The sequence below is a fragment of the Rhipicephalus sanguineus genome, chromosome 11 (genome assembly GCF_013339695.2).
Source record: "Rhipicephalus sanguineus isolate Rsan-2018 chromosome 11, BIME_Rsan_1.4, whole genome shotgun sequence".
Taxonomy (NCBI): Eukaryota; Metazoa; Arthropoda; class Arachnida; order Ixodida; family Ixodidae; genus Rhipicephalus; species Rhipicephalus sanguineus.
Window position 1 is genome coordinate 116,509,990 of NC_051186.1, and position 25,947 is coordinate 116,535,936.

The 25,947-nt window shown below is 46.0% G+C and overlaps 2 long non-coding RNA genes across 2 annotated transcripts in view; one reads left to right on the top strand and one right to left on the bottom strand.

The window, feature by feature from the left end:
• The window catches only part of LOC119374383 (uncharacterized), a 239,275-nt gene that overhangs the window by 184,704 nt on the left and 28,624 nt on the right, over positions 1-25,947 (top strand). The window lies entirely within an intron of this gene.
• LOC119374382 (uncharacterized) lies at positions 641-22,266 on the bottom strand. Its single transcript, XR_005180152.2, has 2 exons — positions 22,094-22,266; positions 641-828 (listed from the first exon to the last, which is right to left on the bottom strand). It is a non-coding gene; the product is annotated as an uncharacterized LOC119374382 (long non-coding RNA).

A 25,947-nucleotide genomic window follows, 5' to 3' on the forward strand; every position in this document is an offset into this window, starting at 1 on the left:
GGTTGGTAACACAGGCTTCCGAAAGCGAAAGGGAAGATGTCACGGAGTAGCTGCGATGCCCTCTACATTCACACACACCCGGATGCGCCAGCATGGTAGTACCTGATCCCTTTCGTCCTCTGTGCTACGCCAATGCGCGTACGTAACGTGACGACGCAGCCAATAGGAACATAGAGGAAGTTTCCATGAGACAGACACCGGCTTTTTCGCAATGTGTGCAACTTCTAGCTTTTCCACCGTTATGGCTGGCGAACTTAGTGAAATGTGCATTGTGCGATCAACGAGTAATCGAAATAAGGCACGCTGGCCACGACCCAGTCACTTCAACTTTATAAAGAACCTCGGCTCGGGAAACTCAATCTGAGGAGCTCAATCTCAAAATAAAGCGCGCGAGCATCCACTAAGCAGCCAGTCAACCTCAGCCTCACATGGCAGTGGAAGTTGTTAGGACGATTCACATCTTGATTAGTCAGCAGTAGCCGTGCCAGTGCGCCTGCAATGAGCAATGTTTGTATGGAGTGCAGAGACCGGATGTATTGTAAGGCGTTATGTAATAACAAGTTCATGTCAGTTTACATTTCATGCGGGCTATTATTTCATGCGGGCTATTAAATTGCAGGATTGAGGCATACACGGAGAGTTTAAAAAGAAACCCACATATTTATTGGCGTTGTGCTCCATGTTATATAAACCGTAATAATTTGTTTTTATTTCACCTACGCTTGGGTGATGCATTTCGTTTAAACCTATTTTGAAGTAACTATAATCGTTGTCGAAAGTTGTGTCTACCGGTGTTTTGTAATACGCATCTTCCCATGATACACGTTCCTGTAAAAAAAGAATATCCAATTAATATTCCGTCCGACAAGTGAGTTGTAAAATACGTACACAGAAGTATAAAAAGTGTTTACTACATACACATATACACACTCTTCATTTCTCCAAAACACTCTTTTTTTCCGCAACTGACAGCTAGTGGCCATTACTTTTATTTGGTATGTAGGGCTGTCAAATCGAAAGAGAGCGTAATCTGTAATTTGTGTACCTAAATTGCTTCTGCTGTAAAGTTTTGTACTCAATGGTGCCACTGCCAATGTCACTGCCAGAGGGAATCGAGAGAAGCGGGAGAAGAAAACGACGACGCTGCTCCAGTGCTCACCACGATCTTTTCTGCCTGGGTGCTCACTAAATGCCCAATCAACTTCTCCTGCGCACGTTACAATATATATATATATGAGGCGAGAAAAATTTTAAGCACGACCGGGGATTCCAACCGGCCATCCCTTGCTCCACACCGCACTACGTTAGACAAATCTGCCACATGCAATATGCCCTTCAGCATACCAAAGGCGAGATTTTTATGTACACCAGTTACGGCTCGCCATATAGTTTCACAATAGCTAGAGGGAAATCTGGCTCTAATGTCTACAGGGGGGTTCTTTGAGCGGCGGTTCAACCACCATGGGAATATTCGACAATGCAGGCTTTGGATTTGCTTCGGATGGATTTCGCTCTTGAGATTCACGGCGTTGTTCACCGAGATATAAACAAAATGATACGAAGTTATTCTTCATTAAATTCTGTCGCACGTACAACTTACTGCAGAAATTTTGCGTTACCATAACACTGTGTGGACGCTGGACAAGTTTAACCACCAGGCTATACATTACTCTGCAATTCTGTGCCAGATTTGGCATTATCAAATATTGTTTTTTCAACCCTTGAAAACAAACACGCGTGCTTTTCTCTCATAAGTGCTCATCATCTATTTATGGAAGTAAACCTACTGCACTGAGTGAGAAACACTTAACGTATCATATTAACGTGTTTTGGGACGTTAAACCCCAGATATTATTATTATTACTATTACTAACATATCATCTAGCTGCACCGACCCCAGGCGCGTCTGCCGCAACGCATCTCTCGATCCGCTGTAAAGCCGATCAAGAGGAGCTTGACGGTGCGTCTACTTCACTTTGCCGTCGTTTTGCGACCGATTTGAACGAGTTTTGGCAAGGCAGGCTCATTAAAAAAAACGTGAAATGTAAGTCGTTTCCTGCACTGGTATGGCATGGTACAACTGTGCGGAGTGGTGCGTGAAGACGCTTTGCTAAAAATGTCAAATACAACCTGTATAACCGCAACGTCGCCTGAATTCTAGAGACCTACTGGTCTTCTGCTTGTGTTTTTGCACCGTACCCCACTACCCACGCAGGATATTGTTGGCATTACTGCGGCATTACTGCGGCATTACTGCGGCACGATACAGCTGCTGCGCGAGGAGCGAATTTGAAAATGCGTAAAAAACCTGTAGACAGAGCGCTAGCTAAAGCAATCTAGTTTTGTAGATTGCTTTAGTAGTTTTGTAGTATGAAACATTATGCCGCTGGGGGGTACGCAAAGCTTGGATTTGTTTCAGCATGTTCACTACCAACTGAAAGATGGCTCGAAGGGCGCACTTTAGATGTCGTCGCTCCATTCGTGTTTCGCAAGAGCTGGGATGCGCGCGTCCAACGTTTCTAGTAACGTCTCGCGCGTCCGACCTTTACTTTTCCCTACAGGGCGTCGTCGCCGGCGCGCTTTTCTCCTGAGAGGGGAGGTTTGTACGTTTTCTATTTTCACCGCAAAGTTTGCGTTGAAGTTATAGGCCGCACAGAGGTGGCGTTTGCGAAAGAAGTGAGTGAGCTGCTAGCTAGACGAGCCAGAGAAGGGGCTAGTAGGTTGGGTATAGTCAATACGTGCAGGTCCCTGCTCAAAAACAAAGTATCAACTGTGGCAGTTGTTAGTACGCGCTCGTCCTGTGTATACCTGGGCGTTCTTTCCGCGCGTCCTTCTTTGTGTTTAAGCAGCGCGCTGCAGGTGTCGAGCTGTGGCAGTTGTTAGCCTGCGCTCGTTCAGTGTGTGTTCTTTTCGTGCGTCGTTTGTGCTTGATCAGCGCGCTGCATGTTCCCAGCTGCTTGCCATTCTTCATGTGACATTCCCACAAGTTGCTATTGCATTCAATGCGTCACCCTTGCGGCGAAACTGGGACTTTTTTCTTCACGACGATCATCGTTTTAGGTGACAGAGGGACAGGTTGATGAACAGTTCTCATTGAGTGGGCATAGAAGATGTTGACACATTTAACATGTTTATTTTGCATATGAGTGTATGAAAACTTTGAGAACAGACTGAAGGCCGGAATTGTCCACAATTCTGCGCTGCAGAAAAAAAACGAAGCTCTTGATTCGAGGTGCACTTCTCTGGTAACACAAAAAAGTGAAATTTGAGAAGCCTCATTTTCTGCCACAACGTAAAATGTTTGTTAAGGAGAATGCGAAATAATCTTACAATACAAACCATGTGGTGAGAATGCCATTGAGTACTATGATCGTGTACCAACTCAAAACACAGAAACAAGCTATCATACAAGCGGAGAGTTCTGCAAAACGGGACAGAATAATCGACCTTTGCCATGTGACTGTCCAACGAGCCTACACAAAACAATAAAAAGCTGTATACTATCATCTTAATGTGCTAGCATGCCGCTTGCATGCTAGCTGCATACTAGCATATTGACAATTCCACAAGTGATGGCACTATGTATATCTTAACTAACTGTTTATTTGTACCTGACAAGGAGACTATTTTGGTGAACTGCGTGTGACATTAGTTCGATGCCATATTAATTACTAACTTCCGCTTTGAGGACATTGATGTTCGACTGATTACATTCACCAATTTATCAGCTTTGACCTCATTTATGCGTGCCCCGCCACGGTGTTCTAGTGGTTATGGCGCTCAACTGCTGACCCGAAGTTCACGGGATCGAATCCAGGCCGAGGCGGCTGCATTTTCGATGGAGGCGAAAATGTTTGAGGCCCTTGTACTTAGATTATGTGTACGTTCAAGAACCCCAGGTGGTCGAAATTTCCGGAGCCCTCCACTACGGCGTATCTCATAATCATATTGTGGTTTTTGGTCATTAAACCCCAGATGTTATTGTTATTATTACTCATTTATACGAAAAGAACTGGCATTTTAACCCTATAGCTGAAATAGCTGTTTCTTTTTTTAAAATTTCAATGCCAGATATTTTAGAGAAAGAGGAAAATAACATATTGTTTTAATCTCGTACCGATTATGAATCGCTGTTTTGGCGATAGTTACATGTGATCGCGGCTACATTGATAATTTGGTGCTCACCTTTATCGCCTTTATAATATTTCTGCCAAAGCTACTGGCGTTTAAACATGTGTTGCTGCTTTACATAGTGTTCAATGACCATCCATCTGCTTAAATATTGTTTCTGGAAATGTTCAGTGGTAAGTGTATGTGCAATAAGTTTAATTTTAAATATTATTTTTGCTAGATGCTTACAGGATGCTTAAAACTGCAGGAGTCGTTTGGAATATTTTTGCATCTGCTGCGAATACAGCAATAGGCTGCTCCAAACTAGCATTTTTTCTAAAGGCAAAAGGGGAAACTCCAACCAGAGGTTATTTTAAAAACCCGACGTTTCGAAGCCTGACCGGCTTCTTCTTCAGGGGTGAGATGGCCCGAGGTGCACGGCGCTTATATGCGCTTTCTTGCCGACAGTTGCCGCAAGCCTTGACAATAGAGGGGGGCAAGGTTCCCGTGGTGCGGTTTATGTTTTCCGCTGTATTCTGTATATGCCACGACTCGAGGAGAAGCCGCCGGCGCCAACAGCTTTCCTATTCCAGGATCACCGCATCGTCAGGACTAATGCGGTGGTCACATTTTTCGCAGTGTTCCGCTACTGCACTCCTTTCGCTGTTCAGCTGACGCAGATCGTTCTTACGCTGCCGCATACTTTCGCGGAAGTTCTTTGTTTCCCCGACGTACGCGGCGGGGCAGTCTGAACACGACATCCTATACACGACACCCTGCGCTTTCTCCACAGGCGCGCGGTCTTTGGGAAGGGGGAAAAAACGGCCGATGGTGGTGGTTGGCTTGTGTGCCACGCCGACCCCCGCCTTTCTCAGAATGCGCACTAATGTTTCGCTGGTTCCCGCGATGTAGGGAATCGGCACACGACGTCGCTGAGGCGGCGCCGCTGGCTCTCTACCCCCACCGCCCTTATTCCTGCGCAGGGCCTTGCGAATGAACGCCTTTGTGTAGCCGTTGTCGCCGAGATCCCGGATTATTTTTCCTTTTTCTTCCTTCTGCCGTCGTGGAGACGAGCAGATTCTTTCGGCCCTTTTCACGAGGCTTCGTACAACGGAGAACTTGTGGCAGGTGGGGTGATTTGAGCTGAAGTGGAGGTAGCGTCCTGTGTGTGTTGGCTTCCTGAAGACAGAGAAAGAGAGGCTCTGACGTTGTCTTCTCACCAACACATCCAGGAACGGGAGGGTTGAATGGATCTCCATTTCCGCTGTGAACTGAACGTGGAGATCCACGGAGTTCAAACGGGCGAGCAGGTTGCTGGCCTCACCGAATTTCACCACACAGAAGCAATCATCTACGTAGCGAACAAACAACTTGGGCTTGGGGTCACAAACGGCAAGCGCTCGCTTTTCGATATCCTCCATTACGAGAGCTGCCACTGCTGCCGATATCGAGTCCCTCATGGCTGTCCCACTGGTCTGTCTGTAAAACACGTTGTTGAAAGAGAAATAAGTGCTTGAGAGGCAAAATTCCAAGAGCTGGCATATCTGGTCTACCGAAAGTGGAGTTCGGTCGATCAGGGTGGGGTCGTCTTCGAGGGCCCGGCGCGTCACAGTCAGTGCGAGGGGCACGGGCACGCTGGTGAAAAGGGAAACCACGTCGAAAGACACCATGCGATCGGTTTCCTCAAGCACAACGTTGGACGCCAGTTCTACGAAATGCCCCGAGTGGCAAATGTATGTGTCCGTCTTCCCGGTCAGGGGCACGATTACCCTGTCCAGATAGGATGACAGAGCCCGTAAGGGGGAGCGGGTGAAGTCGACGATGGGTCGGAGAGGAATTCCCGATTTATGGACCTTTAGGAGGCCGTAGAAACTCGGGGCGGATCCGTTTCTGCAAATCAACTTCAGGTAGAGGTTTTTGAAATCGGGATGATTGGTGAAGATCTGCGATAAAAGTCTGTTCAGATTGGTTTGGGTTTGAGGAGTCGGATCTTTCTTGATCTTGGAGTAAGCCTCCCCGTTCAGAAGTTCTCCTGCCCTCTTCTCATAGTCGGCGCGATCCATGACGACCGTGCTGTTACCTTTGTCGGCCGGTAGGACTACGATGGTCTTGTCCTTCTTCAAATCTATGAGAGCCTTCCTCTCTTCGTCAGGAAGGTTCCTGCTTAGCCGAGCCGGTATCTTGGAAAGAACTCCTATTACCTTGAGACGGGTCTCTTGACGGGCGCCGGCTTCAAGGTGTTGAATCCCGTCCTCGACTGCAGCGACTATCTTCGAGATAGGGGGAATGGCCGAGATGTTGAAACCATGTCCCTTGGCTAGTGCGGCTAACTCCGGGGTTGAGAGATGTCGGGATGAGAGGTTTGTCACGAAGGTGCTTGGGGGAATAGTCGCCGATTCCCGGTCCCAAAGTATGCTGCCCAACTTCTTGTCTTGGGCTACCTTGTGTTTCTTGGCCTCGGTGGCAGCTGATTTCTTCGCAAAATCCTCCAGAGATGGCATTATATCGGGGATGCGGTGTTCCAGCTGGCGTCGGGCGAAGAAAAGGTCCAATTCTTTCTTCTTGATGGTCGCGTTGCACTCACGTATGCGTGCGGTGAGCAGACGTTGTTCAGTTTTCCTGATGATCAGGATGCTTTCGGATGAAGAAACTGGGCGTTTCAGACGTAGGCTGTGCGGGATGACGCCGTTCTCTTTGCACGTACGGTTGAAATCCAAGTGGGACTTGAATACCGCTATCCTTTCGACGATCCTGGTGAATCGCTTGGCAAGCTGCATGGTCTCTTGGCCAAAATCTCGACGTAATGAATTAAAGGTAAACATTCGGCAGAAGTCTGCCTGGTTGGGTGAAAGACTAAAGGCAAAAGGGGAAACTCCAACCAGAAGGTTTATTTTAAAAAACCCGACGTTTCGAAGCCTGACCGGCTTCTTCTTCAGGGGTGAGATGGCCCGAGGTGCACGGCGCTTATATGCGCTTTCTTGCCGACAGTTGCCGCAAGCCTTGACAATAGAGGGGGGCAAGGTTCCCGTGGTGCGGTTGATGTTTTCCGCTGTATTCTGTATATGCCACGACTCGAGGAGAAGCCGCCGGCGCCAACAGCTTTCCTGTTCCAGGATCACCGCATCGTCAGGACAAATGCGGTGGTCACATTTTTCGCAGTGTTCCGCTACTGCACTCCTTTCGCTGTTCAGCTGACGCAGATCGTACTTACGCTGCCGCATCCTTTCGCGGAAGTTCTTTGTTTCCCCGACGGTGGGGCAGTCTGAACACGAGATCCTATACACGACACCCTGCGCTTTCTTCTCCAGCATATTCTGGCGTCAGTGCGCTGCTCGCAGAACTACGCCCTTTATGTTCGCAATTTGCTGTTGCGCCATGTCTAGCCCGCCTCTGGGGCTGATCATGATCTTGTAGTCATCTCCTGGTAGCTGAGGTTGCCTCGGTTCCGTTCATTGATGAAGACTTCACGCCATTCAAACTGGCGAGTCTCCGTTGTTCTGGGCTCGTTCGTCCCGAACTTAGCGTCTCCAGGCTCTACTACGGCGTTTGTGAACCGCAATCTAGCCCTTGTCGTCGTATTCGTCCGAGAAAATCGCCTCCCCTTCCACTTCGCAACGTCCATCTTCGCGTCTCTCGGCTAGGAGGTGGCCCGATCGCACCCGAGTTCGGCATCGTTCCCGCCAAGATGGCAGGAGAATGACGTCGTAGGCCTAGCTCTTTAGGTTCACCTAGGTCGCCGCCGAGACGACGTGCTGAAAGTAATGCTGTGGCTCGAAAAATCGCCCACTCGCACAATTCTGGTGTGTGGAGGGGATGACGGCACCACAGGGCACGTGAGTTGGGATGAGAGGAACTCCTGCGCTGCTACTCCGTCTAACATAACACCTAAAGCACACGAAGTGTCCGCCCTAGAGCGCGAAATAGTTGAAATAAGAAAGTACTGGCGCAAATTACTCGCGAAAACGCCAAGCAGAGTGAGGAAACACAACAGTTAAGAAAAATAATGCCCATCTTCAGCAAAGTGGGACACGCGAACCGAATGAGACCCCTGCCGCCAGTAGGGCACAGACGCCCAGCTGTGAACCAACACTAGTTGTAGCACAACCGGCAGCGACACTGCCATACAAAAGAAAAACAGAAGCGCCAGACGCCGAAAGCAGCGTCTCGACGCTCTTAAACAAGCATATAGAAGTAATGATTGTGGTGGTAATTAAGACGCTGCAACAACAATTTGCCGGTTTGCAAGTACAGTTCGTGGAATTTCTGCAAAGAATAGAGGACACAGAAACCCAACTCACAGTAGTAGAATAGGCATAAAAACATCGAGACCTGCGGTAGTTGGTCGGGTAAAGGTGACAGCAAAACCGTATAAACGACCCGTATTGACAAAAACCAATAAAGTCACTGGGGAGACTCCTACCATTAAACATGGCTCCACGCAATACATACGTCATCTAGCAATGGAACCGGTGCGGTTATCGCCGGCAACGGGGGAAACTTACAGCCATTCATAAGTAGCAAGCAGGCACCCGACACCATCAGCCTGCAAGAAATGGGGGGACTGGCTAAATTATCGGGATATATATAATACGGTGCTTCTGACGAGAAGGCCTCTATTAGAACTCGTGCAGATAAGAAACCTTACGGTCATAGAACACAACACTCGGTTTCCGGCGTAAACCACATCCTGATTGAAACCATCCCCACGCGCAAGGGAGCAGAAAGCCTTTTTATGTTAAAAACATACTGTAGCCCCCGACATAAGATCAGATTGGGACGGATTTTTCGTAAGTCTTTAAATGTAGCGGAAAGACAGGCCATAATAATTGTAGGGGATTTTGCTGCACCACACGCGGCATGGTGATACCATTTAAATAACATCAAAGGTCGTCATTAATGGTTAGACGCTCAACACCAGGGCCTCAGCCTCGTAACAGATCCCCGGGCACCCACTAGGATGGACAACAGTGTTCAATAACGCATGTTGTCGGGGTAGTTGGTGCATTGACTGGTTAGAAAACAACAACAGTGTTAGCAATGATACTACATCCGACTTAACTTTTCCAAAGAACGCAACCGATCAGCAGTGGATAAACGCACTAGAAAACCTTGGTAGCGACCATTTCAGCATAGCAACAACAGTGCACACATGCCCACCTAGACAAAAACGGCAGAAAAATAGCGATTGTTGAATAGCGAAATCTGGAAGGAGGAGGAGGCTGATGAAGTCCTAAATCACATATATCTTAGTACACAAACCCTACGCCAAAGTGTGAAACGATCCACCAAAACTATTCCGGCAAAAGCGGTAGAAGAGGAAATGAATTGCAAAGTCCTACATATGTGGAAGAAAAAAACGCAGCATGCAGAAACGATGGCAATAGCAAAACCTTAATCCTAACTAAAGTCGGGAAATTACCCTGCTCAATAACGAAATCCAGGAATATGCCACCAGATTAAGCCGTTGGAATTCGGAGGCCACATGCAACGCAATGGCGATAGACATAAGGATACTTTAATTCTGGCATCCTCTGCATTTCCCTTTAAACCAGAACACTGTAAAATGACGCAGCAACACTGTCTGAAAAATATAATTCACAGATACACAGATACGGAGGAAGAACTTTTACAAGATCTGAAAACATGATACGTTGGAAGTGCAACCAAACAACCACAGCATCAGTATATTCGAAAGGCGAACCCTAATCTTAACCGCTCCCGGCCGAGCCTGCAGTACTAGCGGAGCTAATCACGCTCAACACTAAATGAGCGGCAGGTGTCGATCAAATCACCAACAAGGTCCTGAGAAATCGCGATGATAAATTCATCTCGGCGCTCACCAAGTATATTAACACCTGCTGGGAACGGGGTAATCTTCCCCGCCAATGGGAGTACCGCCCCCGTTGTAATGATCCCATAGCCGGGAAAGAATCTTCACTTGAAAATATCAAGCCTATCTCGTTAGCATCATGTACTCTCAAGCTCATGCAGAACGTTATCCTCACACGTCTAACTAAATATACAGACGTTAATGGCCTTTTCCCGCACGCCATGACTGATTCTACACCAACACTCTCTGCAGAAGATAATGTGTTACAATTGAAACACAACATAATGAATATGAAACATCAAACATTGGAAAACAATGTTATCCTTCGCCTTGATCTTAAAAAGGCTTTTGATAACATCGCCGACAGGGCTATCGTAAAAAACTTGCAAGGCCTAGGAGTAGGGCCGTGAACCTATAACTATATTAAAGACTTTCTCTGTGATCGTACCGCAAAAACCACAATTGGTGATGTGATATCCAAGGAAATCTAACTAGGGAGTAGGGTCACGTCACAAACATCTTTTTTATCTCTCTTGTTATTCAGTGTAGGTATGATCGACCTGCCAGAACAATGAGGAAATATAGATGGTTTACAAGACAGCGTTTACGCCGCTAATATAACCCTGTGTGTAAGGAGAGGAAGTAATGGACACGTAAAAAGAACTCTCCCAACAGCAATACATACGATCGAGAAATATGTGATAGAAAAAGGCCTGAGATGCTCACCGCAAATCAGGATTACTTCTCTACCGCCCGAAAAGCAGGGGTCTTAAAGGTAGAATGGAAAAACCAAACATAAATCTTTTTTTAGATGGTCACAAAATACCCATTGTGGACAGCATAAGAGTCCTTTCACTCCACGTATCAGCGAAGGGTCATAACGGGGAAACAGTCATAATATTAGACAACAGCGCAGAACAAATGAGGCTAATTAGGAGAATAGGTAAGCGACATTATGGGATGAAGGAGAACGTCCTGGTACGGCTGGATCAGGGTCTTATCATTAGCCGTATAGTATATGTAGCTCCCTACCTAAAACTCCAAGTACCAGAGAAGGCGAAAATCGAAGGTGTCATTTGACGGTCATTGAAACAAGCCAAAGGATTGCCTATAAACACATCGAATGACAGACTGTTATCCTTAGGTGTCCACAACACGCTCGAAGAACTTATAGAAGCCCTTACCGCCTTCAAAGTCGCAATTAATAAATTTTTTTTAAAACCACTCCTCTCTACGATTCCCTTGGGACCTGAGAGTATGAAGATAAATAAAAGAATAAATAGATAAATAAATAAATAAATAAATAAATAAGTACGATAGCGCGGTACGAAAGACTCACGCAACGTCTTACTGGCAGAAGCATATGTACAAAGCTCCGACTACCTACACGTCACAATACGGCACAAATGTGGAAATTCCCTACGGCATTAGGAAGCAGCGTAATATACCACCGCTACCATAAAAAATGCATCCCAAACACCACAAGGAACGGCGGGAAGAAAGGACCAGCGCTATACACAGGAGATTTGAACGCTTTAAGGACGTGGTGTGCGTCGATGCGGCTGAGTACACAACTAATCAGAATACGTCTATGGTTGCAGTCAACTCGAAGGGTGATCCTAAGGTCAGTGAATGCATTAAATCTAACAGAGCCGAGGTCGTTGAGGAATCGGCCATTACTCTCGCAATGGCTTCCACACTGCCCACTATAACAGTTAGGGATTCGCAAACCGCGACTCTCAATTACGCAAAGGGGCGCATCTCGACGGAAGCGCTACGAATCCTGGCTAACTTTCGTTGTCAGCGGGTTGTCCATATCATCCGGGCACCTGCGCACTCCTTCTTCCCTGGCAACGAGGCAGCGCTGAAGTTCTGTTCCTAAATGCTATGTACCGACTAGGCCCAATAAAAGTTTTACTGAGGCAGCGAACACCGCGTCTCGAGAACTCACAAGCCGAGCCATCGGGGCTCCGCGACTGAGAATGGGAGGAGGCCGCATGGTTAGCTACAGGGAGATTAATAAACACAACAGACTGGGGAGAGCCCGCTTTCCCTCCGCACATCACTCACTTAAAGGAGTACTCACACGAATTTTAAAACTTTTTGTATTGTTGCTCTAAATAAATATACTGGTTTCGGGAAACCTAAAACCAGTACTGCGGTGCCTGGGAATGCATCGTATATATTTTAATTACCACTACCTTAAAAAGACACTTTCGGTTTCGATATAGAGGGTGTGGCTTCTCAGTGACGTTTCATAGCAGTGTGACGTCACATGGATATAGAAACTCGCGACGTACTAGCTGCAAATCCGTCATCTGCTCATGATGCACATAAACAACGATAACTGAATTGTCGTACAGTGACCCCGACAGTGATTTCTACGATTTAGGCTGCATGCAGGACGCAGAACTCGCAAACTCGGGGGAACTGTCTTGACTCGACGGCATAATGTCCGTTGCAGTGGGACTGGCTCGCAGATGCTCAGCGACGAAAACTTTAAAACCAATTAAAATATTTTATACGTGTTCTCCGACTCCAGTGTGTGGACAACGTTGACACTGCATACCAAGGAAACGCGTAATGTCCCTTTTGCGATGCCTCAAAATCGTGTCAGTACTCCTTTAATAAGCAGCAGCTGGTGGCGTGGCGCCTTCTCCAAACCAATATGTATCCATCTCCGGTGAAGTATAATCGTTTTAATTCAGAACAATATTCATCCAAAGGTAAATTTTGTCGAGAAAGGATAGACCTAGATCATATTCTTTGAGCGTGCGCACGGGCACTCCGATTGCGCCAAAAACTCACACTGGGAGGAAGTGGGAGTCCATGCTGCTCAGCACGGCCCTGCTGACCAACTTACGGCCGTCCAGCAGGCCGAGGATGCCGCCAGAGCCAAATGTCTACTGGCCGTCTTCTAGGGCTAGGTTGCGCTGAACCCCCCCCCCCCAATCGGCCGGCAACCGAAATAACAGTCATTTCTCTGTCTCTGTACCCACAGAAAGCCTTCTTGGGAGAAGCTACCAGGTTAAATTTGCTCGAAAGGAGCAGCGCGACATTCTCGTAGTGGCAGAATTGCCTACTACGCTCGCTCCGCCCAGCGCAGCCGTATTCTGGTTACTATTGGGTGCCCCTCGTATGTTGGCAGGCAGCCCTGCCTCTCTTTTTAAAGCAGTGTTTGGCAAGGCTGTGCTACGGAATCCAGGGGAACACTGGAAATTGGTCTTTCAAAGACAATATTCCTGGCTAGGGGTCTCAGCCATATGATACCATCAACTGGGGAAGCTAAAGTTAAATACGCTGAAGAGCACGTTTGTTCAATAAAGATCACGTCTTTAAAACATACGCCAAACTTTAACGCTCATTAAATTGTACAGCACAATTTATTGTACTTTAATAAATTATGCAGCTTACTTTACGGTCTATGCAAAGAAAACACGACACAATTGCATACCACATGAAAAAGTTTTCGTCTTAAACTTTGTTACACATTGAAGGCAAATAAATATGCGTTATGAACTGCTTTAGCGGCATCGAGACGGGTAGCTTTATGTTGTGAATTGTTCAACGGCTCTCTATTCGACGCTGCGTAATTACAGCTGACTATGAATTCCTGAGCGGAAACGACAGCTTCGAGCATGTTACTGTTGCGCATCGCCTTAGAGAAATATAGTGTCCATTAAAAATTTCGTCACAAATTTTTCCACCACATTTGTAGAATTAACGTTGCATTACTGTGTGGTGGCCATTTGGGCATACATATTTTTAAGGGAGATGTGTTGCCACGCGCGCTGTATTTTTTTCTATTTGTGTGGAAACCACCCTTGCACACGCCGTGCCGGAGGGTGCAAGAACAATCTCACCTGCGCGACAGCTACAAAATTAAAATCCAAGCGGCTCGCAAACATTTACAGGAGAGCTGTTAAGGTCGAGGTTGGTCGTGTGCCATAGAGATACAATTATCATCACCATGAAACGGCACGCCGCATCTTTGTCCACTTCTTCATCGTCTGCCTCGGTACCAGAAGGCGTGCGCCCATTTGTCGGGTGCGGAATTCAGTAACTTGATGGGTGACAAAAGGAGTACAGAGAGATAAAGAAATAACAAGTGCAAGTAACAGATAAAAAGGCACGAGTTGAGCGACCTAGTACAGAACGAGATATGGCGAAACAAGATATAGAAAGAAAGAGAAAGAGAAAAAAGAGAAGAAAAGGAAGAAAGAGAACAAAGGTGTTAATGCAGGCTACTTGGTATTTCATTGCAGGTTTTGGGTCTAGCGCTTTGGGTCTAGAAGATGACAGGAAACAGGCGCACTCGCAACTGAGCTTTATTTCGCGTCGATTGCAAATATAAAGCCATGTAAAGCACTACGTGTTACGGATAACACTGCCGCATAGTAAAACCACATAAAACAACATAAAACGGCCTACCTAAAACGGCTAAATAAAGCTCAGTTGTGAGTGCGCCTCTTTCCTGTCATCTTGTTTCTTACCAGTTCGTACGCGGCGCTACACCCAAAACCTGCGAAAAAATAGAAAATGGACATAAATGCAGAGAAAGAAACATACAGGGAGAAAGACGTGAAAGAAACATGCACAAAAAAGATAAAAAGAGAAAGCATAGCCACGTATAGTACACTAGAACGAGTATACGTTGCCATGTGGCGTAGAAAAGTTATCCTCTTCACGAACCGGCACGCGTTCGCTTCGCTACGTTCTTGTTCTTGTTCACCTGCAACTTTGGCTCACACCCACTGTGGGGATTGGCCAAGACTTGAGTGGTTTTATAAATGTTATAATTCTTTAGAGGGGAGGTTACAGAATGGAAAAATGATAAATTTGATAGGAAATTTTGACACTTGATCAAATACGTTCTTCATGTTCGTTCTCTTCCTCTTCTGTTTCGCTCCCAGAACACGTACGCCGATTTGTCCACCAACAAATCCACCAGCTCTGCTGTCACCCATCCTTGGGGGCTTTTTGCAAGCTTCGCTAGATTTCTTTATTGCGATAGTAATCGGGGCACTCGAGGCATATTTTAATGCGATAGCGTTAAGAGCTCCTTTCGAAGAATTTCCGGCTTCGGTGTCGGCGTCAGCGTCGTTGGTTGCTAGCGAAAAATCAGCGTTGTACGTGAGAAAACAACCAAGAAAGATATTGAGAAAAGCTATAGGGTGGACTAGTTGGTGTTGGTTGGTTGGTTGGACCTTCGCAACCTGGCGCAACCCACTGTGGGGGATCGGCCATGAAACGGGCGGCACCTTATTTTTGAGATACAATTGTTTTACATTTCAAATATGTTTGTAAAAAGGATATGTAGGGAAAAACTCACACTAATATTCAAGGCTAGAAAAACATTAGAAATATATATATATATTTCTTTTTTTTTTTTGAAGCCAGTATGAATGAAAAATAAAATGAAATTAAATAACCTAATAAGCAATTCGCTTTGTCTCCCGTAGAAAATCGCATACGGCTTCGAAAACGTTCCTGTGGCTGTGGCCCAATTCAATTGCCCCAAAGGAAAGAACCATCGGAAGGGATAAATTTAATCCATCTTCGGAGGGGTCCCTAGTTGGTGTTGATCATTTTCAAAGGTGCGCTTAGTGAACCACAAATGACGCAAACGAAAAGTACAGGACATAAGGCAACGAGCGCAAACTCTGGGGAAAAGAATTAAAGAAAGCAAGGAAATGACCCTGAAGCCGTTTTTCTCAGTGAAAACGCACAAAACGGGCAACCTTTTCAGGACGATAGTTGGAAGACAAAGGTACATGGCAACGCTGCCTAGCGGCCTTCCTCCAAGTTTGCTCTTTCTTCCTCCCAGTCAACGACCCCTTTGGGTTCCCAACGCCTTCAAAGTGATTGAATACATACGAGACAGCCCACCGGTGAACTGTATTCCAATAGACGTCAAAGACCTTTTCTACAATATTCCGAGGAAAGAAAACATCAGGGCAGTAGAGGACGTCATTGACCTGTTCGGGATTTCCCAGGTCCAGGACTTGTGCAAGTGCAGTGTCGCGGGTTTCCTCGACCTTTTGAACTATTACCTGCACTCAACTATGATAGCACATGAAGGCTTTTATATGTCCAAAAAGAGGGTGTCCCAATCGGTTCTTGCGTTGCACCGGTTTATGAGATTTGTTTTTGGCAGTGGGTAACAATGAGATGTCGGATAGTCTGCGCGAAATTGCATTATCGCGTGTTTCCATACGTCGACCACCATTAATTTGCACCAAAAGAACCAAGAAAGACACATTTACTCCGTAGTGTGTCAAGTCATTTGAGAGAGCAAATGGTGGAATTCACATTTGAACTCCCAGTGGAAGGTAGATTTCATTTCCTTGACTTGGAATCGAATGGGGGATCAACAACTGTTGGTCGTACAAAGTGCGGGGTGAGAAAGGGCTCTTCCTTTCGATTCGGGGCTCAAAAATAATCAAAAGAGGAATCGCAACCACGTGCCTGAAGCTGCCCTTGCGAAATCATGCCCCACAGGGTAGAAGAAAGCGTGGAAACCCAAATTAAGCGACTTCGAGCAGTGGCTATCTGAAAGGAATGATACACAAATTATGAAAAGCAGATAGGAGAAACTAAAACGCGACCTAGTATAGCTAAAGTACCTATAGATAAACCAAGAGGCCTGTGTTTTGCATACGTACACGTTTCACATAGAATGAGGAAAATCGCTGCGCGACACGATATTAACGTAATCTTTTCAGCTTCTCAAAAGCTGAAAGGCCTGTGCAAAAAGGTCAATACAGGTCAAATGACCCAAAAGCGAATTTGCGATGTTAAGTACAGAGACAGGTTCGTAGAGTGCACGAAAAGGGTGGTGTATAAGATACCGTTATTGTGTGGTAGGTCGTACGTCGGACAGACGGGACGATGCCTTAATCTAAGGCTAAGAGAGCATCGGTACGCTTGCCAGCAGCTAGCAGCAAATAGTAACTTAGCGGCACATTGCAAGAAATGTTCATGTAAAGCCTTCTTCGAATGAACAGCTGTAGTAGCCCGCTCCGAAGATAAAACTGTCCGAGAAATTTTAGAGACATTGAAAATTATGGAAGAAGGCGAGGAAGCTTGTGTTAGTGCCCCTTCTATCGTCCTCACAGCGGCTGAGGTAGATTTTGCGAAAAATACAAGCTAATTTTGATTCGATCTTGCTTCTTCGGATCGCGTTTCCTCCTTACCCTCCTTTTCACCTTTGCCTTTCTTCCGTACCCCCCCCCCTGATCATTATCGCCCTGCCCCTTTTGCCTTCTTATGAGCATCTGCGCATGCTCGTTTGCCGCACCCCTTTCTTGGGGCTACATTTTTCAGACAATAGACCAGTTGGTAGTTTGCGCTCGTTGCCTTATGTCCTGTACTTTTTTGTTTGTGTCGTTTGTGTTCACTAAGCGCACCTTTGAAGATGAAACAAGAAAGATGCAAATAAAATAAATAGTAAAAATATTTGGTTCGAGTGATAATCAATCTCAGGCCTTCTGTATGGCAAGCGTGTTCTACCAGCTCAGTGTTCTACCACTGAGCTATACCGTTGCTTGAAACTTTTTTCAAAAAAATGTATGAACGTCATGTAGTGGGATGAGTCTCTTTAACGAATGTAACATTGCGTGGCAGAAGCTTAGAATCACATCAGCCGTCAATGCATGTGAAGTGCGCAACGAGTGGGTGTTTTTAGGTCCTACACATGACAAAGCGCTTAGACATAATTGTTCATCGTAATCAGCAAAAGTATGAAGAAAGTGAGCAGCCGCATACGTTCGCATGTTGCCTTACGGACGCTGATTCGCAAAAGGAATAATTATGGCTTAGTGGGTACTCCACAACTTTACTTGCAGTAGGCATTCTGCTACGCATCAATGTTACGTGCACAAATGTGCGTTTCCTTGCGACACAGTTGAGGCTGCGACCGAGCACCGAATACAGGTAAGCAATCCGCCTTTTTACTGATGGCCCGGCGCATGCGCCCTTCGTCTAGCGATAAAGTCGCGAAAGGTCTCTTCATCTCCGGGGCTCTGCTTCTTGCAATACCGGTTGTTCCGACCCCTACCAAAACGGCACATAGCAGCACCGGAAAATGAAAACTTCAGATTGTGAATGTGTGCGCAAGGGGCCCAATTACTTTATCGCGTTCTTCTCTTGGGAAAGACCCGAAAGGTTCTTCATCTCCGACGCTTTGCTTCTTCCAATACCGGTTGTTCCGAGCCCTACCAAAATGGCATAGAGCAGCACCGGAAAATGAAAAATGCATATTGAGAAGGTGTGCGCAAGGGGCCCGATTGCTCTATCGCGTTCCACTCTTGGGAAAGTCGCAAAACGTCTCTTCATCTCCGAGGTTTGCTTCTTCCATTACCGGTTGTTCCGAGCCTTACCAAAGCGGCATAGGGCAGCACCGGGAAATTAAAGTTGCAGATTGAGAAGGTGATGCGCAAGGGGCCCAATTACTCGATCGCGTTCTACTCTGGAGAAAATTTCGAAAGGTCTCTTCATCTCCGAGGCTTTGCTTTTTGCAATACCAGTTGTTCCGACCCCTACCAAAACTGCATAGGGCTGCACCGGAAAATGAAAGATGCAGACTGAGAAGGTGATGCGCAAGGGGCCCGATTACTCTATCGCGTTCTACTCTGCAGAAAATTGGGAAATGTCTCTTCACCTCCGAGGCTTTGCTTCTTGCAATACCGGTTGTTCCGACCCGTGCGAAAACGGCATAGGGCAGCACCGGAAAATGAAAGGGAAAGTTGTTTTGCTTGGGCAGCAATTGCACACTTTCATAAAAAGGGCGCGGTCGTGTCGTGTGGATGCGACAGCACGAAAACCGCTTCGCTCCCTGTTGCAACCATATTCCTTCACGCTAGTCTGCTGTAGAGTTACACGAGATCGGATCCTAAAGGAGCAAGCCGGTAGCGTTACCTTGTGTAACATTTCCATGTTTCGCTTCGCATTCAGTGCTTCTTCCTTAGCAAAACCGAGAATACTTTGTTATTCATTTACCTTGGCCGCCCTAGCGGCTACACAATCGTTTTACTGTTGAATGCCCTAAGCAAAAACCAGGAACTTAGTAGCAGCAGCACTTTGGGTCTGGCAGAAGAGCGTTTGGTAACACCTGTAATCGTTACTCTGTCATACTTGTAAAATGTGTTGACAGTAAGATCATGCCTACTTTTCCGAGCTGGCTAACCTGTTCTGACATCATGTGCTGTTTCAAATAAGTTAGCCATGTGAGTATTACTTCGCGATGGTTAGATCTTAGTGTAAACAGTTACCACTCTGTGAGATGTCCAATGTTACCAAAACATCTTTACTGGCAAAACCTACGATGTATGTTTGAATCCGAAATGTAAGGCATGAAGTCGGACACAGCAGCAGGTATTGCTGACTGCATCCCAGTATTTCTCTATAAACCACTTGGCGCCCTGAAATTCACTGCTATATGTAAAGATGTTGCGCCGACTGCTGCTTTCAGGAAGTAAGATAATCAAGTGAAACAAAAACGTGCATTCTGTTAAAGGGCCCCTCACCAGGCCACATAGCGAAACTTAGTTCGACGCTGGAATTTGTTGCGTACCGAATGAAGAGCATTACGTCGGAAGAATTTTTCCTGGTCGATAAAAACAATTTGTAGCGGCACGAAACCATGATGCGAGAATGCGAGCTTCAGACCCATGCCGCTCGCCCCGTGTAGCCGTCGCAAGCCGAATCCCTTTCCTGACCTCTTCAGCGTCGGAGCCGGAGAATCACGTGACGCATACGCACACGCACAGACATGTCTTGTGCATGCATGGTCACGTGCGCATAGAGTAACAGAAAATGACAAGAGTGGACACACGAGCCTATAAGCGGCGGAGCTACGCAGCTTCTCGACAGCCGTTAGACGGCAGCACGTCACTCCCTGTTTCCAAGAGAACGCGCGTACTAGTGTTATATACTTGCAGTACCTTTTCTGGCTCACGATACATCTACTTGTCTTTGTCAGACTATGTGGCTGCGGCAGTGGCTTCCGCTCGCTCGCAGTGTGGCTCTAAGTCCGTCTTTATCGTCTGCGATTGGACAGTTTGAAGTCATCGATTCGTAGCTGTCATTACCATATATGGTCAGGTTTGCCGGCAAGACCATGGCAAGACGACGCGGCGACGCATATAAAATTGGCTCTGCTGGGATCGTCTGCCGGGAAGTCACTCCGCTTGGCAACTGCTTGGTAAGAACGCTTTCATTAGGTTCTTTTTTCCCATCATCACTTTGCAATGCATTTGTCTCCAAAGCTTTGACATTTGACGCACTTTGTGTTTTAGCGCCGAAAGGTTCTTTGTTCTTCACGCTTCGCGTATGATGCTCGTGAATTGCTTTGCATTAAGAAATAGCAACTTGAAATGCTGCGCAGCACGTTAGCGAAGAAATCGTTTCTTGGCGCCAAAAATGAGTCGCCGCTTGCGTCGTGAGGTTTTCTTTATGCATACAATGCCGCTACACGCAATTCTAATTCACTGCATGGGTGTGCAAATGTGTGAAAGAGCGCAGTTATGCTTAGAATCGTTATTTGTGGTATTCGCAGTGTGCTTGACGCCTATGTTAAGAGCCGCATTAGAGAAAACTTGAGAAATGAGAACAGTGTTCGTTGGCCTTGGCTACGACGTAATATTCTCGTTAAATACTGCCTCATAGTTCATGCACCGAAGGTTGCTTTGTTTGCACTGCGGCAACTCCTTGGGACTGTTTTTCGCAAAAGGGCGCTGAGAAGTGCGTCGAAGCAATTTGTGCGAAGGCCAGAGAAAATAAGACCAACTTTTTTCTCTTTTTCCAGGTCATGCCGTCCGGAGTCAAGTACTACGGCAGCTAGTGCTGCGCTGCGTGGTGCAACAACAACGACAGCACAGGGAGAGAGCGTGGTACTAAGTGGTTCAGGATTTCGCGAGACGACAGGTGGCCCTTTGCGCCTTTCCAAGATGTACTTACTGAGAATGTGACTTCAAAGAAAATGTTTCGTCTCTCCCAACGATTGTCATGTCTGCATAAATAATTGCATTGTGTGCTCGCCGCTCTGGCCGTGTGGCTTACACGAAGCTACTTATGCATGATATATATATATATATATATATATATATATATATATATATTATATATATATATATATGACCTCCGAAACAATCACACGAACAGAACGTGGTCTCGGGGGCCGTGTAATTTTACCTATAAATAATGGCCTCTCAGATCGGCATTTTTAATTGTTTTTGCAATTTCTCATCTCTGAGGCGGCTGTTAGGATTCCCCACTTCCGTTCGGTGCGCTGCGAACCCAAATCGGCTGCAGGGGCCCTACGGGAGTGTCCTCTCTTAACCTCTCTATGACGTGGGTATGAGACGCCCGAGCCAGCCCGAGCACAGGGCGTTGCACGGCCGCTACCTTTTTTCTATATAGCGGCCGTGGGCGCTGTCTCGGTGTTCTTTGTGGTGTACTGCTGTTTGTGAAGGATGGGTATGAAAGCTGCGAAATTTGTGTGGGCACGAGACTAGAGGCATCAAGAGCCAGTGCAATATGAACATTTGCCTAGACCCAGGAGAATAAATGAGCCTAATGAGCACAGGAACGGGGTAGAAAATTGCAGAGTTGCGTTATCAGGGCTGGCGTCCGCTCGACGCACAAGCCACAAGAACATGAAACGCATGCGAAACGAAGGTAGATTAGTCTCGCATCTCGCTGCGATTCGCAGTAAAACAAAAAAAAACGAAGAAAAGCACGCACACATTCCGTTTCTGTGTCTTATTATTTCTCTCAAATTTCATTCATCTATTCAAGGAACAAATTACATAAGCTGCACATTTCGCGTAAAATAATTATCGCCTTGTCACGTGCTACTGTGGGTGACGTCGGAGCACAGATGTCTACGTCTACGTAGAAGAGGGACTTCAGAGCACTTACAAGTACGTAAGGCCATTCCTAGTAGTACGTCATTCCCTCCTTCTTTGGGCGCACGCCCGCGAGATGAAGGGAAAGCCGCGTTCGGCATGAAATTTGACCTATTTCTGCGGTGCGTAGCGTTGCAAATTTTGGCAGATGTGATCTTGAACACCAATGTATGCATTGCGCTCGTCAGCTGAATATGGTCAGACCTTGACAACATATTAGTGACCAAAAAAGTTAAATTCCTACCATGACCTGGTGCACAAGGGCAATTAGAGTTGTATATTCCACTGATGTTATAGCTTGAGCATCTTCCACCAACTCGTGCTCTTTGGTAACATGCGGTTGCTGTGAGACTTCTCAGGCAGCACGTCCACATTATACATTGTGCTTTCGCATCGCAATCCTGACCAACGCTGCGAACCTAAAGTTGTTGTGAAAATACACACTCATGATCAGTTGGACAGCGCTTATATTATGTACATTACTTCTACTTACCATCAAAATAGTGGTCCTTTTTTGAAAAAAGAAAAAAACGCTTTATTGTAATCCACCTATTGGGGAATTTTTGTCATTTTATGGTTCAGCAACCATAAGTGCCTGCTGTATATTTGAAATGTCGCTACGTCTTTATACGTAGTTGTATCTTTTTTTTTGCAACCTCTGAGCATACAGACGTACTGCTGGCTATGCGCACACTGTTTAGCGCATCAGGTTTCAGCGTTGGACTTTTGTAAATAGTACAAACACCCACCTAAACTTCATCAGATATAGAAGTGACAGAATAGCAAAATAGACCACCTGTATACAGTCGACCCCACCGTTATCGAACTCGCTAAAAAACGGGAATTAGTTCCATATACTGTACAATTCGGCATAAAATTTTAAAGAATTCACCGTATTTTCGGTTCGACTTATGGTGCGGTTCGACCCTCATGGATAACCTTCGCGATAATGCAAGGAAATCGGTTTTGGCAATACGTGGAATTTCTGTTACGTTTTTATGATGCCACAATTCTCGTTAGGGCTGGGGGTATATGCAGGGAGGGGGGATTAGGCGAGAAAATACGCTGTCGATGTAACCAGCGACACAACATTTTAATACGTTACTGTCCGTACTCGTCGGACGCGGGACGCCTCTAGTCTGCCTTGGCACTAGTGTTGGCGTTGTTTTTTAGTATCATACCGCGCGTGATTCCTAGCATGTTCTACCTTAGCGGCGACGTCGGAACTTTTATCTGCGTTCGACTGTATTTATTATCGCCAGCTATGTGCATACGGGCCAGGCGATTCTGTTTTACGATAGTGAATGCGTAAAAAAAGGTAGTTGAGAAGGAAACGTTGACCCCGCACGACGGCCGCACCGACGAGGAATAATGCGACAAAGGACGCTATTGCAAGCAAACGTTTCTACTCGCTCTGCATGGCCTCCTCCTGATCAGATAGATCATTCTTCCAAATGCATGCGGAATGTCCCCTTCTGTGAGCAAAAGACAACTTCTTGTGACAGAAGGCACACTTCTGGGGGTGTTTCACTCTGCCCTATAATCGTTATCTCATTTGTTCCGGCTATTTTTGTTAGATGTAGCCGTGAATTTTTCTATGCATTGACGTAAAGAATTGCCCTGTTCGAAAATTGTTCTATATAAATAAGCATTCGATTTACACGAATTCGATATAGTCGGGTTTGGTGCTCTAGGTTTTAGCCTTTAGTATTTATTCTCGCCGTCCTAGAGGGGACGCCCGCCATATTTAGTGACACATATCGGGCTCATTCATGTGCTGATTTTTTCTTGTATAGGTTCCACCTTACATAAATTGCTTACTCGGAGTATTTCATTGATGCTGAATGAAGCAAATTAATACCTGTTCGGCCCCTTCTTAGGCCCTTCCGCAAGGTCAACGACCCCATTGTACGTTTCTAATAACATCGGAGTGTAATCAGTAGGTGTTTTTCAGAAATGATCCGGTGCGTGTTCTTTTGTAAATTGTTAGCGCAACGGTCAATGTGTTGTTGTTCAGTTGCCATAGTTATCATGGAACGCTGACAAATAATGAAGTTCTCTTACCGAAATAATTTTGATAGGAGGATCCCTTTCGAGTGTCACGAAGGGTATTAAGGACAAGAAATGTTTTCTTTGTTGTTGGCTTTCATTGGTTAAAGAAAGTGCGTATGATCACATAGTGCTGTTGCATAATACGCGAGTCGATATATTTACTGAGTACAAATCAAATAAATAAATACAACGCTACTGAGAAGCCGCGCGCGTTCGGATATTGTAGGTGTCTTCGAACGATAACGAATGGTGTACGGTCGCACTTCCTGCGAAAAAAATGGCTAGTGAGACGCCGAGGAAAACCATAATTTTTTACCGAAGGACGAAGGCGGTGGCGTGGCGGACAAGCGTGTTCAAGGCAGCGTTTTGCCGAATCTAGAGCGCGTGAGTCCGGCTAATCGGAACTGTAGCCGTTCGTTCTTTCGTAATGAACGCCTACTTGTGCAAAATACCGTATAAAAGCCTTACGAGAAATTACCACTAAAATTCTAAGTACTCTGCGACGCAAGTACTTTTTTGTTATATTCCGAGCTGCTTGAAGAAATCACTGCGCAGCTGTGAATACGTACGCCTTTATGATGTGTCTTTTGCATTACCTGGAAAGCAAAGGACGACCAATAATTACTATGCGTTTAGTCGCTGAAAAAAAAATCTTAATTATACCATGGGCACCATAAATGAGAACAGTGATGCGCAAAATATGTTTTTTCGTGACGTGTCCTCATCAAGAGCGTTCTTGCCGCTTTCCACAGGTTGATCATTCTATATATTGACTTTAGGCAGTGAAGCGACCACTAATTGATCACACTTGCGTGTCAAGTGTTTTACCCTATAGTAGAATCACGTATAGTTCATTTACTTCATAGCACTTCCTTACGGTGGAATGCGGTATCACTATTATAAAAAGGGCCCGGCGGATTTAGACGACAAAACTAAAGACACATGTTTGTGTGCTCGTTCCGGCAAACTGGAAGCCTCCAGGTGGTATGGGAGGGACTGTTGGACAGCTGCCTGCTCGTATAAAGACCACGTTCTATGTGACGTGAGCTGGCAAAAAAGAGTTTTCCACGCCCAAAATCAAGGCTACGAGCGGCATGCGCTAAAATGTTGACATTCGCAGGAATACGCAATAATGTACATGGGAGGAAGACCGTCGCTGTAGCTCAATAGGTAGAGCCTCGCACGCGTTATCCGAAGGTTGTACTTTCGGTCAATACCGGCGGCAAGTTATCTTTTGGTAAACTATAATTTCTTTACATTGTAATTACATTGCCACATTAAAGTTGAAGACTACAACTAATGCCCGTATTTTCATCCGCTTCATTGTCTGTCGCTTTCATTAGGTTGTTCATAACAAAGAAAATGAGCCCCTGATCAATTCTTCTTGGCCCATTGAAGATTTTGTTCGTGTGTATTGGAGTCTTGCCGTCTTACTCCGTGACGCCGCTTTCATATTATTTATTAATCCGTGCCACGCCACCCCATTATCAGTTCAACAGCCAGCCTTGCAGCTTCCCTATCACGTGTAGGGATAGGGAAGCTGCAAGAGGCTGTTGTAAATCGAACAGTCTAGAACGGCGTTTTAGTTTGCAATAGAAACGCGCGCTTTTGAACAGTAAAGTAGTTGATAATATCAGCAAAGTGCTTAGGAAAACGAATGGCGACCAGGAAGCGCTTAAATAACCCGCCACGGCGGTCTAGTGGTTGTGGTGCTCGACTGTTAACCCAAAGGCTCGGGATCGAATCCCGCCGCGGCAGCCGCATTTTCGATGGAGACGAAAACGCTTCAGGCACGTGTATTTACATTTAGGTACACGGTAAAGAACCCCAGGTGATTGAAATTTCAGAAGCCCTCCACTACAGCGTCCCTCGTAATCATAGCTTGATTGTACAACGTTAAACCCTAACATTATTATTACGCCCAATATCACAAATATATGTACAGGCGATGTCCTGCCCAAAAATATTACTGCATGGGGATGCACGTTACCCACTAATGCCGATCAACACACAAACGTTGCAATGCGACCGTTAAGGTGCTCTTGT